Source organism: Lonchura striata, chromosome 27 (genome assembly GCF_050655825.1).
Source record: "Lonchura striata isolate lonStrDom1 chromosome 27, ASM5065582v1, whole genome shotgun sequence".
Taxonomy (NCBI): Eukaryota; Metazoa; Chordata; class Aves; order Passeriformes; family Estrildidae; genus Lonchura; species Lonchura striata.
The window spans coordinates 5507230-5522566 of record NC_140729.1 but is presented as its reverse complement, the minus strand read 5'-3'; positions in this window follow the sequence as shown (position 1 = coordinate 5522566).

Sequence of the window (15337 nt, the reverse complement as noted above, 5' to 3'; positions counted from 1 at the left end):
AACACTCCCCTCATAAGTGTCAAGCACACCATCATATTAAGGCAAAATCTAACAAAGCAATATATATTTCTTAAGAAATTATCTTTCACATTTAACACTTCATGTTTATTACTCCTTGTTTCCAGAACCCTTTGTTTCCCCTCTTACAAATTTGAAATTTTAGTACCACAGCAGACTCTCAAACTGATTGAATGACCTTTTTTTGCACAGGTAGCAGCTCTACCTCCCCAGCAGCTTTGCTTACAAGTGTTATCCTGCCCCTTCCACTCTGAGGCACCTATAAAAAGCCAGGCCTGACCAGAGGAAGAAAGGATAAAGTGTAGATTTCCATTGTGGTGGAATCAAAGCTTGTGGCTAGTTTTCTAAAAAAATATTTAAATATCCCAATTTTGCAACACACAGAGCCAGACAAAGGCCAGATTTTTCCCGGTGAACCATGTCTGGGAACACAGGACCAAAACAAAACAGGAAATATAAAAAGGCGGAGGGGGTTCAAATCTATTCCTGTGGCTATTCTCTCCACGAACCTTAGAGTGGATTTTGATCCAGGAGACTCAAACTCACTCCTGCTTTAATCCTAAGCATCATTTATTATCTGTGACTTCTCCTGGGCAGCATACTGGAGAAGCTAGTAAAGTAGCCTTGAACAAAGACACTTATTTTAAGTTAAAAGGAAGGATATTTACAATGTTTATCAACCCCTGTTCAGAAAATATTAAGAAATGACACAGCAAGCAGCAGAGATATATGGGCTGATCTTTAGTAAGCACATGTAGAAGGCACTGTTACACTGAGGGGTCCAATTCTGCCTATCAGAATATATTCAGGTCTATCAGAATATATTCAGATCTATCAGAATATATTCAAGTCTATCAGAGTATATTCAGGTCTATCAGAGTATATTTGGGTGCTCTAGGGTTAGTAGGAAACTGATCCTGACAAACTTTATTAATTTTCACCTTTTACATTCCACCTTCCTTCTTGTAGGTAATTGCTCAGAAACTTCAGTTGAATTATCTTAATTCTATTACATTTTACTCCTATTTAAATTATTTTTATGTGTGAAACAGGTATGACAAGATTTCAGTCACTGCTCTGTTGAAAGCATGCAGCTGAATTACCTGAGTCTTCTGAAAGCACTGGCATGGCTTTGTTCTTACTCTTAGAGACAAATGTTCAACTTCAACCAAGAAGATTTTTCTTCTTTCTGGACTGTGGTTCAGAAGCACTCCTGAAATGAGCAAACATAATACCTAAGCTCACATATGCAAGAAAAATGTCAGGCATGTAAAAATAGCATTTTTTTTAGTTTTCAGTATAACCTGGATCGAGCAGAGTTCTGCAGTTATTCTGCTGTGCAAGTAACAATGTAAAATACTAGGTTATGTAATGAAATGTAAGTAAAATGAAAAAATACTAGGTTATATAATAACCATATTGTATCTTGGATAAAGCTGAGGCTGAAGAGAGTAGCTCTCAAGATAGGTCTAAATAACCATCTGAAAAAACAGAAGGGAAGGGATGTTTGAAAGCACTGGAAAACATCACGTGCAGAAACAGAGCATGCAGGAAGATGTCACACCACCAGATGTTCTGGGGCTTCCTAAAAGCTCATCTCAAAGAAATGTCCACATCCCTGGGATTCTGAGGAAACGAGGGTACACTTACATGCAGCTCCTTAAAGCTGGCAGGACTGGCACTCTACCAACCCTGGTCACAGGTACTAAGAATGTTATAAAAAATAAAGCTACTTCCACTGCCCAGAAATTGGTTTGGATATTTCTCTTGCAGATGACTCTTGTTACCGAGAGCAAATTACTCCAGAGAAATATTTTTATTTTTATTTTAAAGAAAATCAAAACTGAATCCATGTATGTAATTGCCAGTCCAAGAATAAACATGTTTCAGGGCACTTACAATCTTTTACATGCTTATAAAATTCATTGGAGTAGTTTATAAAAATAAACCTCCGTAACAGCACAACATACTCCAGCTCTTTGCTGAGTACAAAAAAGGATGCTCCTTGTGTTTCTATTTGTAGATAAGTCTCTCAGAGTTTTATTGTATGAAACAAGTTTGACGGTCTTCCAATTCAAATTTTCTTGATTAGCTGCCTGAAAATACCATAGTACTGCATGACAAATTAGCATTTACTTATTTAGAATTTTCTTGATTCTTGAGTTTCTCTACAACATAGTGATATACTAAGCTCAACAGTCAGCTGTGTTTTACACCCTGTATTTTCTACCACTACAATTAATTAATCCATCTGGGCATAGGTGGACTTCTCTAAGTAAAGGAACTGAGTGTTGAAATTTCACTCTAATCCATGGATTGTGCTCCAGTGCATTATATATACTATACCTTTATTTAAACACTCTTATGACCTATTGCTTAGAAGAAATAAACATTTCACTCAACACGCTTCATGCCAAAGGAATTTATAGGCAATTCATTCGACTGCTTTGGTTCCTTGACTATGGCATTTCATTTGACATATATTTAAATCATCTCAAATTATTAGAAAGAACTTTAATTGCATGCTTCATCTTTGCAACAATGTGGTTCCTACAGTCAAACCTATTTTGCACTAAACCCCACGAAAAGCCAAGATATTTTCTAGATTCTTAGTGAAAAATAGCCCACACAGGAACCTGGAAAACACACATTTCAGCATCGTAAAAACCTGACAGCAAACTCAGGAGTATCAGAATTAGTCTAGGCACAGCAATCAAAATGGAGACTTCCCCTAGAGGCATCTTCCATGCTCTGTAAAGATCTCGTTACACAGAACTGCCTGGAATGAACACTCCAAAGAATGAAAAGCATTCCATACCCAGGGCTGGCTTCAGAGCTATGACAATCAGCCTCAGCATGTGGTATTTTGCAAGATGGGTCTCAAAACCACAAATCACTGCAGCATCAATAGGCACAAATACATTTTTCCTCTTTAAAAATATCTACCTAAAAGTTAATTCATTTTTCACACAAAATGTGAAAAATGCTAAGAGCTAAATAAAGGGCTAATAAAGAGCTAAATAAACCCAACTGATGCTTGCCATAGGGTCAAAACAGAAGATAAAACAGAAGTGTAACATGATCTGGCATATCCCTATTAACTTGTAGAATAAACCTATTGTGGTTCACAGCCTAACACTACATAAAGCTTCTGTAATCCAGATTGTACCATTCAAAGCACTAGTTGCTTTCAGAAAGCATCTGCAGTTTAACATTTTACACGACCCTAGCGAATAGGTCAGAAAATCCATCAGTATCCTGACCGGGCCATAGGTGATAGCTGACGGCCACACAGATTTCTCCTCCTGTCAAACCTGAGCGATGCTCTTTCGCGGGGTAGCGTAGGTACTGTAGCAGGGAAAAACTCTACTCTGGTGCTGCCCGAGCACAGACAGAACCGCGCATCCCTGCTGGGCACCGCGGGCCGGACTCTGCCCCAGAGCCCCACGTCAGGGGCGGCCCCGGGCTCAGCCGGGCAACCCTCGGCCGGCCCGGGGCCCGCCCGACACCCCACGGGCAAGGGCTGTCCCGCCCCAGGGAGAGCTTCGTGTGAGCTCCACCGAGCCGCTGATTCTGCCGGAGGCGACACCCGAGGGCCCAGACCGCCTCACGGCCGCGTCCGGAGGAGGCTGCGCTCCGCACGGAGCGGACAGCGGCGGCCCTGCCCGAGCTGCTCGCCGAGCCGCGAGGCCGCCCTCAGCAGCGAGCACATTCCCGCACCACTGCGAGGGTGGTGGAGGGCCGTACGTGTCTGGCAGGGCGGCTCGGAGGCGCTGGTGTTCCCCTGGCCGCTGCAGACCCTCACGCTGAAGTTTCCTTCTCTCGTGCCCTCAGGGCTCCCAGAGCCGCCCTGGGCTCTGGTGGAGCAGGCCGGGGCTGCTCCATCCCGGGGCACTGGGCAAAGCCATTCCTTGGTGTGGGTTTGATGTTCCCCACACAGACAGCGCCGGGCTGTTTTGGGGGCTGTTTTGGGGAATTGGGGCTGTTCTGAAGACTCGGCTGCAGCCCTGCTCAGAGGGACCGGGAGAGGCCCAGCAGCACGGAGCCAGCCTGTCTGGAGCACTGGGGCACCGAGCAGGACGCAAAACCTGCTACAGAGAGGTGCCACTGGCCACAGCAGCAAATGAGGAAATCTTCCTCTGGCTGCAGGTCAGGGAGCAGCGGGTGTGATCAGCGGCGTTCCATGCCCCTGTAAGGTGGAGGTGGAGATTGGAAGAGCCTCTGGAGGGACTGGCTGGACGCTGCAGTGGTCAGTGTGACACGGAGCTGTGGCCGGCCTGGTCAGTGCAGGTCACTCTGGCCCCTCTGTTTGGAGGCACAGGTCACCTCGGGGCTGGAGCCCAGCTGGAGTCAGGAGAGGCTGCGCTCAGCAGTGCCTCTGGAGTTGATAATCTCTCTCTGATTCCCGTGTGGTTCATGTGCCACTTCCCAAACAGCACGGAGAAGCCCACCTCTGCCTTTAGTGTGCTTTGAGAAAGCCCAGCTCAAACCTGCTTAGTTTTCTAGTGAGGGAATTTGTCTTTCTCCACAGGCTGCAGAACCCGGGAGTAGGTTGCCAAGTGTGGACAGTTGGATGTTTTCCTTTCACTGACCACTGGGGCTTTGGGGTCCTGTGTAAATCCATGGGGCAGAGGGATGCTGGGATCAGGTGGCAGTGCTGGCTGCTGGAACGTGCCAGGATCCTTGTCTGCAAGCTGCAGTTGAGTGCATTCTGTAATTCCTGAACCAGAGGTGCTCACCTGCCTCTCCCATCGAGTGGGTTTGTTTTTTGGGGTCCTGTATTTCTTTCTTGTTGTCTTCCACAAATCCAGGGAAAAACACGCATTTTATTTCAGTTCTTCTCCTCACCTAATCCTCTAGCTGCTCATCTAGAGGTCTCTTGCAGCCCCTGATACTGAAGGAGTCTTTTCAGGGTTACCTAGGGGCTCTGTGGGGTGAGAGCTCATGGATGAAGTGCTGCTTGTGGCCAGGGAGCAATGGAATGGCAAGCAGCTGGCTCTCTGGGTAGAGAGGTCTCATTTCTAGCTAAGGGAACCTATTTCTGGCTCTGATCCACAAACTGGGTCAGGTCCAGGCAGTTCTCTCTGGACTGCCCACACTGGTAAATGCAGCTGCCTCAACTTCTAATTTTTCTTTTTTTCAGACTCCATTGATGATGTGTCTTATGACCTCCTGGAATGCCATGGCCAAAGGAACCTTCTTTTCAGCTGCAGGGGTGGCACCTTCATCATGTGCTGCCCTTCTGGAGCAGGAGCTGCTGGCACATCAGCCATTGATCTGAGGGAATGAAGCAGGGTGCACAGGAGAGCATTTCTCAGAGCCAGAGGCCATGGAACAGGGTGGATGCAAGCTTGGGGAGTTCACCTCATATTAGAATCCTCTGTGGCCTATGGGGAAACAGCAAATCTCTCTCTGCAAAGCCTAAGACTGGAATATGCCAGCACCCATCATGCCAATATGTCCCTGTCTTGTTTCCAGACAAACCTCCTGTTAAACCTGCCAGAGTTGCCAAGATGACCAGAAAAGTGAGGGCCTTTCAGACAAATCCTCTTCCCCTTGAAGACCTCTCTGAGCTCCCCAGCTCCTTCTGATCTCTGCCCCATCCTTGGCTTTCCACCCCTCTCCCTGCCTCAGGAGCCATTGCTGGGAAGGATTTACCAGCTTTGGGAACTGGGAGCTTCAAGATTGAAGACTTCCAGCAGGAGCCCCAGTTCCCAGATGTACCCAGTACATCTGTAAATCTCCCCCACAACTGTTATTTGCTAAATGGAGCAGTCCCAGCAGTGCTGTATTTCATCCCAGCATTTATTTAGCTTTATTTTTTGTGCTGTACAATGTGGCTGCTTCAGTGAGGCCGTGGTCCCCCCACCTTCCCCTGCCTGGCCTGGCTGTCCCCAGGGCACCTTGCTGAACTCTCCCATGGTGCTGCTTACTCCTGGGCTTGTGTCACATGTCCTTTCTAGAGGATGATTTTATTCAGCAAACTCCTGGTGCAGGACAGCAAAGCTGCAGAGATGAGCACAGACGCCAACAGAGAACCTGGGTGTGCTGAGGCAGGACATGGAACTGATGCAGGCCAAAACTGCCCCAGGGTCACCCCATTCCAGTCAGGAGTGTGGTATCAGGGCTACCAAACCGTGAAGTGTGGTAGCCCCTCTGTGCATCCCTGTGGGATGAGGAGGACAAGGCAGGGGAGTGTGTGAATGGGGAGGGAAGAGCTTCCAGGTGTTCTGGATGAGGTGTGGTAGAGCCAGGGCAGCCTTCCTGTGCACCTCAGGTGAAGTGCTGAGGGAGTGACCTTCACACAAAGCCTTGGGTTTTCCCACTGCATTCCCCAGGTGCAGCAGAATGTCAGAGAAGGAATCAAAGCACGGAGGATTTCCAGTGAAGGAGATACTGGGAGGAGTTGGACATGTGTTCTTCCATTCCATAAAACAAGGAAAACCAGGGGCCAGAGAGAGGGATAAGGAGTTTCCAACGTCTGCCAATCCCTGGTGACTGCCCTCCCTGCCCTGCCAGACCCTCTGGCACAGATTCCAAAGCTGTGGGGCAGATCATGAGGGTGAATGTCCTGGTTCTGGCCAGGATGGGGTAAATTTTTGCCATAACCAGGACAGGGCATGGCCAGGACGTGGAGGTTGTTCTGAACCACTCCACAACATTTTCCAGGGACAGGGGAAGAAATCTCCGCTGGATAACATGCATGACAGCCTGGTTGGGTACTGCCAGGCTCTATGGGGTGGATGGTTGCATGTGAATTGTCCCAGTCCATTATTAATATTGTTGCGGTTACTGCTCATTTTCTTGTTTCATTGCTGTTTCCATTATATTGTTCTTGTCTCAACCCACAGTCTTTAACTTTTGTGCTTCCAGTTCTATTCTCAAGCCCACCAGAGAAGGGAGGGGAGAGGGAGAAGGGAGTGAGGAGCAGTGGTTTGCAGTGTTCCAGTGGAAACACCAGACTGGGGAATGCCATTCCCAAACCACAAAAGTGAGTGCATGAGCACTCTCCATCTCAGTCCCTTGTTTTCTGCAGCCATGACCTCCAGCACCAGTCTCCAAAGCAAGAGGCAGCACTGAGGCATTTGCAGTACTCACCCTGCTCCAGACATGGAGAATGTATAAACAGACTCAGAAGGGCTTCCTCATGGCATTGAAACTCCTGTCAGCTTCTCGCACTCTGCCATGGTCAGCAATTCCTCTTGCAACACTCAGGAGTTTCCAGGTTTGTTCCATCAGCTAAGGCTTATGTGCCTTGAAGCATCCCCCCAAGTAGTTTGCACATGGCATTGTTCCTTCCTGTCCTCTTTCTAGCTTTGATGTGCTAGTTTTCTCCATCGTGTGGTGGCTCTGAGCACCCTCTCTGACCAAACACTGCCTTTGGAGTGACTTTCCCTCTGTGCCAGATTTGTCTGCCCATGGTGTCGTTTTGCATGTGCGAGGCAAGGGACCCCTTTTGCCTTTCACAACCTTCAAGGTCCCTTCCAGCCCAAACCATTCTGTGGTTCTGTGAGGCTGTGGCCTTTCCCTGCCCTCTGAGGACACTGTGCCCAGAACCTGGAACCACCCACTCTGTGACATCAGCCCCAGGTGCCATGGACAGTGCAGTTGCTGCAGCACTCGTCAGAGACTGCACTGGAAGAGACAAGCTTTTGTCTCTTTCAGCTGACAGATGCTGCTGACAGCGATGAATCTTCTGTACCTGTACCTCTTCATCCTGCTGGCTGTGTACAGACCTGCACATGGTACCTGGGGCAACTGCAGGTATGGCCCCAGGCTCTAGGAGGGTGCTTGTCCCCCATTGCCACACCCCAAACCCCATGTGGGAGCCTCCTTGCCAGCACCCAGGTACTGGAACAGAAGGGCAGTAATGATTTTGTGCTTCCAGAGGGACCTGTGGGCTCCGGCCCATGGCTTCTGACTACAACTCCATAGATGCTGACTACCGAATTGTGACTGGCACAGGTGCCCTGCCAGGGGCCTGGCCCTGGATTGTCAGCATCCAGGACCCCAGGAAAATAGGCACCGGCCATACATGTGGAGGGTCCCTCATCAGCCCACAGTGGGTCCTCACAGCAGCCCATTGCTTCCTCCAGGCCAGGTAAGGAGGAGCAGGGAATGAGGGTATCCTCACCACACAAACAGTTGCCCAGCCTGCAGCACCTCAATACTACGGGGCCCAACTGAGGGACTGCTCAGAAGGCTGGGCTCGTGCCACTGCTGCCCAGCAGCCTCCAGTGTGGCATTCCTGGAGCCTAAGGCATGCTAGGGCAGTCACACTCCTCATTGCCCTGCTTTCCTCTCTGCCTTGAGAAGCAGAAGGAAGGGAAGTGCTGAGCTGCCACAGTGATGCCTTTTCAGGACTACCTAAAAACAGGCCAGACAAGGAATAAAAAGTGATTATATTTATTGAAGGGCCTCCAGGTCCATTTTAGGCAAAACAAAAGACCCCCCCAAGTGCTACAACCCAAAATTGACCACGGGTCAAAGGTTTTCACACCTATAAATTTGGTCCATTTGCATATTTAGGGTTAATCTTCTAATTACAGCTTCAGGTAATGAAGTCATTTACCCCCAGTTTGCTCCCCTCAACTCACTTTTGTTTCCATCTCTCGAGGCCTGAGGCAGTGAGGTATCCTTGATTGCCAGGCCTGGAGAGGAATTTTTGTGACCAGAATGGGAAAGCAGCAGCAGCTCACACTGTGTGCAGAATTTAGTTATACAGTAAAAAACTGCAGGATTACAAATGGATGAAAAATACAAAAGCTAAAATCCTAAGGCATCAACAGCACACGGCTCTGCTCTTCCTCAGACCCCTCTCTGCCTTGCAGGAATGTCACCATGTGGCGTGTGCTGATCGGGGCCACCAAGCTGACCCATCTGGGCCCTGAAACTCAGGTGCGCCACATCAAGCGGCTCCTGGCCCACCAGGAGTACACGGCTGATTCCCAGCAGAACGACATCGCCCTGCTGGAGCTGGACAAGCCCGTGGAGTGCAGTGACTACGTCCAGCTTGCCTGCGTGCCCAACGCCTCGCTCACAGTGTCAGAGCTGAAAACCTGCTACATTGCTGGCTGGGGTTCTGCCACTGCAAAAGGTGAGTTCCCAAAAAGGGCCCTGAGGGTGAGCTGGGCACACCAGCAAGATGGGTTTGGCTTCCTGACAGCACAAACCAAAGTCAGGCTGTAGGATGTATGCCTCTGGAGAGCTGGGCCTGGCCTGCTCCCCAAAGGCAGACAGAAAGGACACAGCGCTTCAACAACTGCTCCAGAGGCAAAGCCAAGCCCTAGGGAATGAGTTCACCCCCAGACAGGGGAGTGGAACTGGCAAAGAGCTGCTGGGTGCCCATTCCTTCCTGTGCTTGCAGCTCAGGGTCCGAGTGATGTCCTGCAGGAAGCCAAGGTCCGTCTCCTGGATATCCGGCTGGTTAACAGCAGCCGTCGGTACGCTGGGGCCATCCACACCCACAACCTGTGTGCTGGCTACCCACGGGGTGGCATGGACACCTGCCAGGTATGAGTGCTGGGAGCCAGCAGCGAAGGTACCCCGTCACCATGGGCTTTGTCTGGCAAACCACTTTTCCTCCACTGCTGGAGTTTCCTTGCCAAGTGACCGTGTTCCCCAGGCCTGCCCCTCTGCCCAGAAAGCCCATCCAGTGTTCTCAGCAGCCCACAGATCCAGATTCTGGATGATCTATGCTCTGCCCATCCAGGATCACTGTGCAGATACAAAAGGGGGCCTTCACAGACACCCACCCTGTTCCCAGCTAAGGTTCTTGAGACTCCAGCACCTGAGCAAAGCCTTTTTGTACCATGAATACAGCTGTGGCAGGGGCTGCAAGAGAGAAACAGGCCTCTAGTGCTGACAGCAGCCACCCAACAGCACCCTAATCCTCTTTCCTCTGTTGCAGGGTGACAGTGGAGGGCCTCTGGTGTGCAAAGATAACCATGCTGGCTACTTTTGGCTTGTTGGAGTGACCAGCTGGGGAAAAGGCTGTGTCAGAACAAAACGCCCGGGAGTCTACACCTCCACTCAGTACTTCTACAACTGGATCCTGATTCAGATGGGCATGCGTCCACCTGGAACAGACACTCTAGCACCAGAGACAACCTACATCTCAACCCCTCTTGAGCAGCCAGAGCCAACACTGACAGAGTCAAACTGCTCTACTCCCACTCCATATCCTGAGTCAGCTGAAACAGCTACTCCAAGACCAGAGCCAACCTTCAGCTCAGCCCCCTTGGAGCAGCCAGAGTCAGCACCAACAGAGTCAGGCTGCTCTACTCCCACTCCATGTCCAGAGTCAGCTGAAACAGCCACTCCAGCACCAGAGCCAACCTTCAGCTCAACCTCTTTTGAGCAGCCAGAGCCAACACCAACAGAGTCAAACTGCTCTACTCCCACTCCATGTCCAGAGTCAGCTGAAACAGCCACTCCAGCACCAGAGCCAACCTTCAGCTCAACCCCTTTTGAGCAGCCAGAGCCAACACCAACAGAGTCAGGCTGCTCCACTCCCACTCCATGTCCAGAGTCAGCTGAAACAGCCACTCCAGCACCAGAGCCAACCTTCAGCTCAACCTCTTTTGAGCAGCCAGAGCCAACACCAACAGAGTCAGGCTGCTCTACTGTGGTGGTGCGTTTTTATTTATTTTATGTACGGTTTTACAATTTTGTATTTCCCCAATGGTTTGTTCCTGTCTTCCCCTATTTGCTGTATTGGTACATCCTTTTGTTCTGTTTTCCCGCCTGGTCCCCCTTTCCCGCCTTCCCAACACCTGTCCGTCATCCCCAAAACTGCCAAGTCATCCCCCTGTCCCCTCCCAGGTACCTTGTCTGTCACTCGGTGTTCCTTCCCCTCTGTCCAGAAACTTCTCCACAGGGCACCGAGTGATTGGACGAGGGCCTGGGGCCACTCCCCTGTCCCCTTCCCATTGGACCAGGCGGAATCACCCCACCGTGGAGCCACTCCCTTCCCCGTCTCCCATTGGTTTTCCCTCCCTGGTTTCCACTCCCATTCCCTTCCCAAATCCTATAATTGCCTGCCCCGAACCCCACTCGGGGTTCCAGCTTGGGGGGGTTTCCTGTTGGTGTATCTTCTTTGCGTTGGCCACGTTGGCTCCAGATTAAAGAAGACTTTTACCCCAGCTGGTTCCGGCTTTTCCTTGCCGCCTTAGGGTAGCCGCTGCTGATTCAGGACCCACGGGGACACCTCTCAAACCCCATCAGGGCGCAGCGAGAGGTGCCTCATTGCCCGTCCTCACCCCAGGTGCCGAGCTAGCCGGGGTTGAGCGCAACATCAGAGGGCACTTGGGGCTGGGGAGCGCGGCACTCTACTCCCACTCCATGTCCAGAGTCAGCTGAAACAGCCACTCCAGCACCAGAGCCAACCTTCAGCTAAACCCCTTTTGAGCAGCCAGAGCCAACACCAACAGAGTCAGGCTGCTCTACTCCCACTCCATGTCCAGAGTCAGCTGAAACAGCCACTCCAGCACCAGAGCCAACCTTCAGCTCAACCTCTTTTGAGCAGCCAGAGCCAACACCAACAGAGTCAGGCTGCTCTACTCCCACTCCATGTCCAGAGTCAGCTGAAACAGCTACTCCAGCACCAGAGCCAACCTTCAGCTCAACCTCTTTTGAGCAGCCAGAGCCAACACCAACAGAGTCAGGCTGCTCTACTCCCACTCCATATCCTGAGTCAGCTGAAACAGCTACTCCAAGACCAGAGCCAACCTTCAGCTCAGCCCCCTTGGAGCAGCCAGAGTCAGCACCAACAGAGTCAGGCTGCTGTACTCCCACTCCTGATCACTCAACTGCAACAGCCACACCAGAGCCAGAGTCGACCTCAAACCCCTCTGAGGAGCCAATGTCAATGCAACCTCTCTTGCCTGCTCCACATCCATACCAGATAGTGGTGAAATTCTTAACTCGGGTGCACCAGATACTGCTGGGCCTCATGAGAAAAAAGACATGGGCAGCAGGATGAACAGGATCCACTGCAGGCTGCAGTGGACCATGACCATTACATACTGGGGCAGTGCCTGCTCGTCCAAAGGCAGCCTCAGGTCAAAGGCGTCCTCTGTCCTGCCAATCTTCCTCCTCTGCATGCACAAATGCTGAAATTTATTTAGTTGTGTAAATAAAGTTGCCTGTTACCACTGTTAGCATGTGTTTGTAGTCCAGTCCAGTCTCCTGTGCAAGGCAAGGACTCCCAAGCCAGGCACCAGCAAAACAAAGCTCTGATGGGAGAAGGGACACAGGTCACAGGGGGCTACAGCTCTTGAGGACAGCAGTTGGGAACACTGTTTTATGCTGCCCAGCAGTGGAATCCCTGGGTGCGGGACTTGAAACTCAACTCTCATGACTCAGGGAACACCGTTCTAGAAAGTCTCAAGGCTGAAGATTGGCCGGACACAGGCTGAGGAGGAGTTCCACAGCCAGAAGTTCCACAGCCAGGAGCAAGGATTTCTGAGCAGTGGGCAGACCAGAAGAGCTTTGTGCCACCCCCAGTGTTGTGATAGATGAACTGTCCACAGCTCCCCTGCAGACACTGCTGGCACTCAGACTGACTCCACATCTGTCAAAGACATAAGGAATATTTTGGCAAAGTGCCTCATGTTCCCCTACTGAGCATCCTTACCACCCTCTCTGAGGAAGCCACATCCCTGTGCTAAGGCTGGAAAGCAAACACCCAAACCCAAACCCTTTACTTCTTCCCTAGCACACCCACCCCAAAGAAACTCAGAACCAAAATTAAAACAAAACACCCCCACCAAATAACACCCCCAAAAAAACCCACCTCCACATTAAAAAATTAAAACTGGACTATTGAATTAATTTCCCATACATTCATAAACTAGATTATCTCTGTGAAGAGGCATCATCTGGCTTTTGCATAACCAATACTTGGCAACTAAAGTTATATTAGGGGATTTTATTATAGGTTGGGTGTTAGGTTTTCTATCCCATATGCAATGGAATGTGAGGTTTTCTATCCCATATGTGAGGGTTTCTGTCCCATATTCAATGGCATGTGAGGTTTTCTATCCCATATATGAAGTTTTCTATCCCATACTCAATGGGATATTAGGTTTTCTATCCCATCTGCATATTTTCCCCATTCCCTGGAGCCTCTTGCACTTTTTGGAACCTCTGCCAGCAACATTCTACTCCTTGATCTCGGTTTTAATATGTTCAACATATTAATTGTCAAACATTATTAGTGTTTGTTCTTAAGCACACATATGCTTTGGTCAGTACAGAATTCTTAAAAAAAAGGTTTGGCAAAGTAAATGGTTGATAAATCAAGGGAACAGAGAAAAAGTAAACTGTAAGGAGAATGTACATAAATAAATACAAACTTTTACCTTCATCAGGTAGCTGAGACTTCTTTCACTGAAGACATCCCTAAGGAATCCCATTTCCTCTTTATGATTTGAATCAGGTCTTAGCTGAGATGTCAAAAGGGCCAAAGTTTCATGCAACCCTAAATTTAGATTCAGGACAGAACAAAAACATTCTACACAGCATTTCTCACAGGACCTTCTACTGCAGTCTTAACAGTCACTACATTTATTTGGGTATCACATTGATGATCATCACATTTGCAGAGACTTGTGATTATCTCGTGTTTATCCACAGCTCATTTTGCAACACTCCCCTCATAAGTGTCAAGCACACCATCATATTAAGGCAAAATCTAACAAAGCAATATATATTTCTTAAGAAATTATCTTTCACATTTAACACTTCATGTTTATTACTCCTTGTTTCCAGAACCCTTTGTTTCCCCTCTTACAAATTTGAAATTTTAGTACCACAGCAGACTCTCAAACTGATTGAATGACCTTTTTTTGCACAGGTAGCAGCTCTACCTCCCCAGCAGCTTTGCTTACAAGTGTTATCCTGCCCCTTCCACTCTGAGGCACCTATAAAAAGCCAGGCCTGACCAGAGGAAGAAAGGATAAAGTGTAGATTTCCATTGTGGTGGAATCAAAGCTTGTGGCTAGTTTTCTAAAAAAATATTTAAATATCCCAATTTTGCAACACACAGAGCCAGACAAAGGCCAGATTTTTCCCGGTGAACCATGTCTGGGAACACAGGACCAAAACAAAACAGGAAATATAAAAAGGTGGAGGGGGTTCAAATCTATTCCTGTGGCTATTCTCTCCACGAACCTTAGAGTGGCTTTTGATCCAGGAGACTCAAACTCACTCCTGCTTTAATCCTAAGCATCATTTATTATCTGTGACTTCTCCTGGGCAGCATACTGGAGAAGCTAGTAAAGTAGCCTTGAACAAAGACACTTATTTTAAGTTAAAAGGAAGGATATTTACAATGTTTATCAACCCCTGTTCAGAAAATATTAAGAAATGACACAGCAAGCAGCAGAGATATATGGGCTGATCTTTAGTAAGCACATGTAGAAGGCACTGTTACACTGAGGGGTCCAATTCTGCCTATCAGAATATATTCAGGTCTATCAGAATATATTCAGATCTATCAGAATATATTCAAGTCTATCAGAGTATATTCAGGTCTATCAGAGTATATTTGGGTGCTCTAGGGTTAGTAGGAAACTGATCCTGACAAACTTTATTAATTTTCACCTTTTACATTCCACCTTCCTTCTTGTAGGTAATTGCTCAGAAACTTCAGTTGAATTATCTTAATTCTATTACATTTTACTCCTATTTAAATTATTTTTATGTGTGAAACAGGTATGACAAGATTTCAGTCACTGCTCTGTTGAAAGCATGCAGCTGAATTACCTGAGTCTTCTGAAAGCACTGGCATGGCTTTGTTCTTACTCTTAGAGACAAATGTTCAACTTCAACCAAGAAGATTTTTCTTCTTTCTGGACTGTGGTTCAGAAGCACTCCTGAAATGAGCAAACATAATACCTAAGCTCAAATATGCAAGAAAAATGTCAGGCATGTAAAAATAGCATTTTTTTTAGTTTTCAGTATAACCTGGATCGAGCAGAGTTCTGCAGTTATTCTGCTGTGCAAGTAACAATGTAAAATACTAGGTTATGTAATGAAATGTAAGTAAAATGAAAAAATACTAGGTTATATAATAACCATATTGTATCTTGGATAAAGCTGAGGCTGAAGAGAGTAGCTCTCAAGATAGGTCTAAATAACCATCTGAAAAAACAGAAGGGAAGGGATGTTTGAAAGCACTGGAAAACATCACGTGCAGAAACAGAGCATGCAGGAAGATGTCACACCACCAGATGTTCTGGGGCTTCCTAAAAGCTCATCTCAAAGAAATGTCCACATCCCTGGGATTCTGAGGAAACGAGGGTACACTTACATG